Source organism: Choloepus didactylus (assembly GCF_015220235.1).
Source record: "Choloepus didactylus isolate mChoDid1 chromosome 26 unlocalized genomic scaffold, mChoDid1.pri SUPER_26_unloc2, whole genome shotgun sequence".
Lineage (NCBI taxonomy): Eukaryota > Metazoa > Chordata > Mammalia > Pilosa > Megalonychidae > Choloepus > Choloepus didactylus.
Window position 1 is genome coordinate 3,235,882 of NW_023637615.1, and position 6,000 is coordinate 3,241,881.

Consider the following 6,000-nt stretch of genomic DNA (forward strand, 5'->3'; position numbering starts at 1 on the left):
TGGATCTGTAATTTTAAGTCTTTCATAAGAGATCAGAAATATTCATTGATTATTTCCTCTGTTATTGCTCTGACACTTTTCCCTTCCCTTCTCCTTCTGGGACATGCATTACATGTACATTCATGTGTTTCATGTGGTCATTCAATACCCTGAGATATTGCTCATATTTTTCCATTCTTTTCCCTGTTATTTTGTGTGTAGGATTTCAGTTGTCTTGTTCTCCTGTTCCTGATTGTTTTCTTCTGCCTCTTGAGATCTGTTGTTGTATGTCCCCATTGTGTCTTTCATCATTTATGTTGTGCCTTTTGTTTTCAAAGATTCTGAAAGTTGTTTTTTTTGAACTTTTAATTTCACTCTTATGTTCACCCAGTGTTTTCATTATACACTTCATCTCCTTTGCCATATCATCCCTAAATTTTTGAATTGATTTAGCATTAGTTGCTTCAATTCTTCTATCTCAGTTGAAGTGTAGGTTTTTTCCTTTGACTGGGCGTAACTTCATTTTTCTTAGTATAGGTTGTAGTTTTCTGTTGTCTAGGCATCTGCTTTACTTGGTTACCCCAATCAGGGTTTCTTAGACCAGAAAAGGCTCAGTTCTCAGAATGGGGCAATATTCAGTTTCAGATTTCCATGAGGGTGAATCTTAGAAACTTGACACACCCTGTGGGGTCTCTAGCTGCTGTGCTTTTCCTAACTTTCCCAGTAGGTTGCATCTGACAGCCTTTTGTTCCTGACTGGTGTAAGGGATTGTGTCCTAGAGCTTCTGTTTTGGCTATTTTCGCCCAGTCTCTGGGATCTGGTTGTGAATTGGAGGCCAGTAGTAGGGCTGGGCACCATCTCCTTCCTCTTATGGAAGATACACCACCTAGGGAGTGATCATCAGCATTTAAATAGGTTCTTTGTCTCTCTGACTCTGCTGTCTCCACCCTAGTCTGGGTCAAAGCACTGTGAACTGAAAATGGCTGTGGCATTCTTGACTGAACTGCCCAGGTTGAGAGAGAGAAAGGGACAGAAATCCTCCCCTTCAGGGTCAGTCCACACCCCCACCAGCTTCACCCACTGGCCAGAGATAGCACCTGGTCCTCTGGGTTACTCCCCCCTGGTAAAGAGAAGTCCACTGGCTCTTTAAGGTCAGTCATCACTAAAAGCCTCTGTCTGCCTATTGGGGATTCATAGCTTGTATTGAGCAGTCCACATCAGTTAATTAAATCCCAGCTGAAGCTGGACTGAGGTATATTCACTTGTTCAGAGAGTGCTGCTTTTTACCACAGTGAGGTTTTGCAGTTTGGGCTTCCATGAGGGGAGGAGGGGGGCTTCCAGCGGGAGTCTGCAGGTTTTACTTACAAATTCTATGCTGCAATCTCAAGCATTCCTCCCAATCCAGGTTGGTGTATGATGTCTGCACAGTAACAGTTGTCCCCCAGTAGTTATTCCAGATTATTTACTAGTTGTCCCTGGTTGTTTATTAGTTGTTCCAGGGTGACTAAATAACTTCCAGGCCTCTTCATGTCACCATCTTCTTCTGTCCAACAGGTCTTTTCAAACAACTTTTATTAGCTGTTTCAACTTCTGTATCTTGTTTGAAGTGTTAGTTTGTCCATTTGACTGGGCCATATCTTAATTTTTCCTTTTGTAACTTGTAATTCTTTGTTGGTATTTAGGCATCTGGTTTTCTTTATTAATTTATTGTAGAGGTCATTTTCACTCTTTTACCTACTGTTTTCCTGATTGGATTTGTTATTTATCTGTTCTCTGTTGTTCAGTTCAACTTACTCTAGACCTCAAGCATAGCTTTTTTTTGCTGATCAGAATGTTTCAGCTCTTGTATTGTGGTTCATGCCCTGTCTATATGGATCCCATTTTTGTGAAGGGGTTCTACCCAGATATAATCAAACTCAATCAGATTTTTCCAGTTTTAGACAGGCCAAGGACTCGGGAAGTTGGTGTAATCAGTAACAAGTTTCCCTGATGATGAGACAGAGACAGTTTTCAGACTTTCCTGTGAGGCCTTTACACTGTGCTTTTCCAATGCCACCCATCATATGGCACTTTTAGCCCACAGTTCCCTCATCAGTGTTAAAATACATGGTGCCTCTAATTCTCAGACTGTCCTTGCCAGAGTCATAATTGAATTAAAAGTCCACTTTAAGCTGTTTCTTCTTCCATCCTTGTTTTCTGAGTTGTCTGAAAGAGGGCTGCCACTTGAGCTGGAGCATGACCCCCTTTACTTGGGGAAGATATTCCTTTTAGGGAATTATCTCCTTCACTTGACTCCTTGCTTTGTGTCTCTGACCTACCTTTGCTCCACCCTTGCCTGGGTCAACACTGACAATTGAAAATGCCTGAGGTTCTCTTTATTGAGCTACTTAGAATCATTTAAGAAATGAAAGAAAACTAAGTCAATTTTCAGAGCCATTCCCAAAGCCACAAATTTCACAAGTCATGAGCTGAAGTTGGTATATGGCTTTTTATGCCCTTTATCTTGGGACACAGCCGTTTTCAAGTATTTTGATCTTGATCAACTCCAAATGCCTCTGTTGTATTTATTTATTTTATTATTATTTATGTCATCCCTGCCTCCTCTCTGCCATGAGAGAATTCATGGTTACTTTCCTGCTTGATGCAGGCTTATCTGTGTTCATAGCTTGTATTCAGTAGTCTAAATTTGTTGGTTAAAACCACAATTGATATTCCCTGTTGACTGTTCTGAGAAATCCAACTCACTCAACCAGGTCACTGGCATTGAAGAATCACAGACCAGTCTCAGGGATTAAACCAGAGGGACAGGAAGAGATGTACTCTCTTGCAGGCACCCAAACATAGCTTTTCCAACACACAATGGCTTAGACAACATAGAAAATATCTCAGGGTTCAGTTTTCTGGGCTCTGATGCTTCTCTCACAGTGAGGATCAAGTTTTTTCCCCAAAGAACCCATTGGGAAGTCACTTACAACTCTGGGACATCTCAGCCCTCTGCATGCTTATCTCATTGTGAATGAAAACCCAGAGGAAGACAGTTGTCAGCTGAGCTATTGACAATGCAGCCACTGGAGTCCATGGATTTGAAAGATGTAGTTACAGATTTTACACATAAAATGTGGTCCCTGCTGGACAGATCCCAGAGAAAGTGTTCTGAGATATGATGCTGGATAATATCAGTAATCTGGTCTCAGTGGTACATCCAATCTTGAAATCAGATTTAACCTCCCACTTAGAGCAACAAGAGGAACTCTGGGGGGAAGGAATCGGATTTTTCCAATCCCAGAATTCAGAGGTGAAATTATCATTAAAAAGAATAACATTATGTGTAATGAATTGCCAGAATATTTTACACAGAGATCCAGAGTGATTCAACAGCTGCTTTAACTCACAATGGAAGTAAACTGTACCTCATCAGTTTTGCTGGAAGAGCCCTAAGTGACCAGCAACTGTTAATAAACAAAAGCAAATGTGCACTCAAAATGCATCACATGAATGCTGTCTAAGTGGTAAATCCTTTATTGAAATCTCTAGTCTAACACATTACAATGGAACTCACATTAGAGTGAAACCATATGAATGCCCTCTATGTGGGAAAGCCTTCATTCCCTATTGTACCAAGAGACAACATGAGAAAACTCACATTGAAGAGAAATGACATGAATGTCACCTATCTTGCAAAGCCATCATCTATTATTCTATGCTTAGCCATAGATGAGTCATACTGAGAGAAACCCTATGAATGTCATCTCTTTTGGAAAGCCTTCGGTCAGGTTTCTAATCTGAGACAACATGAGAGAATTCACACTGGAGAGAAACCATATGAATGCCATCTGTGTGGGAAAGCCTTTCATCTATGTTGTTAGACTACATGAGACAACTCACACTGGAGAGAAACCATATTAATGCCATCTGTGTGGGAAAACCTTTAATTGATGTTCTTCCCTGAGACAAAATGTGAAAATTCACAATGGAGAGTGACCCTACGGATGCCACCTTTGTGGGAAAGACTTCACTTATAATTCTGCCTTTAAAGAACATGAGAAAACTCATTTTGGAGAGATAAAAAATACCATCTATTTTGGGAAACCTTAGTTTATTACTGTAACCTTAGACAGCATGACAGAAACCAAACTGGAGAGAAACCCTATGAATGCCATATATGTGAAAGACTTCAGTCAATATTCTGACCTTAGAAGACAAGAAAAAACTCATACTAAAAACATTTTTATATAGATGAGATTTAATCCCTTGCATGAACCTTTAAACATGCAAGAAAACTCACACACTGAAACAAAACTCTAAGCAATCTGGTAGAGCTTTTAGTCATCCTAACTGCTGTATCAATCTAAGCAAAATTAAACTAGAGATGATCAATGTAAATGCCACTTACATATAAAATCATTTAATATATGGTCATACAACATGACAGAAATAATAATGAAAGTGGAATTGTCTATCTCCAGTGCTCTGGTAGAGAGACAAGTCTTTAACAGAGGATGAAGCCCCTTGAGAGAGAGCTAGATAATGCCTGCTGGAGATGTTATTCATGGAAAATCACACAATATAATTTATTTTATACAGCAACACTTTTAGGGCAAGTGAGAATTCACATTGTATAAAACTCATCAATGTCCTGAGGGAAGGCATGTCATCATTGATCTCTCATTTTTTAGCCCTAATATTCATGTACTGAGGAATCAACAACCCCAAATTCAATTTAGGAATATTTTCAGTTAGATTTCACATTAGAAAATTCATATTGCTAAATAAAATCTTTTATATGCATTCTTTAGCACTTGTGCTGGTTTGGGTGTATTATGTCTTCCAAAATGCCATGTTCTTTAATGCTATCTTGTGTGGGCAGGCATATTAGTGTTGATTAGGTCAAATCCTTTGAGTGTTTCCATGGAGATGTGACTCAATCAACTGTGGGAAAGACTTATGATTTGATAATTTCCACCCATTCAGTGTGAGTCTCTTTAAATCACTGGAGGGGTATAAAAGAGTTCACAGACAGAAGGAATTCAAGAGCAGCTGAGACTGACATTTTGGAGACAGCAATTGAAAGCAGACTTTTGCTGATACTTGGAGATGCTAGCCCAGAATTTGCTCTGGAGAAACTAAGAGAGGAAAAAAAAATGCCTCAAGAGCAATATTTTGCAGAATGCACAGGAACTGAGAAGCTGGAACACACCTGGGGATCAGCATATGTTATCCACGTGCCTTTCTAGCTAACAGAGATTTTTCTAGATGCCATTGGCCTTCCTCAGTGAAGGAATAAGTGTTGATCCCTTATTTTGGACATTTTCATGGCCTTCAGCCTGTAAATTTGTAACCAAATAAATTTCCTTTATTAAAGCCAATACATTTCTGGTATTTTGCATAACAGCAGCGTTAGCAAATGGAAACAGCACTCAATTCAGCAAAGAGTCAAGAATTTTGAATAAGACTTACTATTGAATTTATGTGTGAAAACAATGTAGGATTGTGAGCTGTCATTGGCATTATAATTAATGATGAATTTTATAAGAAGTGATACAAAGTGAGAAAAAGTCCATACATTAGTACTTGCATACTTTTAAGCAAGAAATAATGTTGCTGAAAATCTAATATGTTGGCCATAGTTTAGTTGTTTTTATTCAGCTCTAAAAAAATTATTTGAATCAAACAGAAGGCATCTCTGAAAGCTAACTCAAGAACTTAGAGTATAAAACTATGATTATTAACTATTATCATAGAATTATATATGATCATGGCAAGGATGAAAACAAACTTGGATAAATAAATGTACATTAGAAGTAAAAAAAAACACAGTAGAAGCTTCATTGGACTACATTTCCTTCCTCCTAGTAGAGATGATTCTTTTTCCCATGGGGAAGTGTTCCAATTCAGCCTGCCTTGCCAATGGGGTGAGATGCCCTGCATTCCACGAGGTCTTTACTTACTGGTGTATAGAAATCTGTACAATTACATCAATTTTGTCTGGTGTACAATGTGTGTCCATTCACTGATGATCCC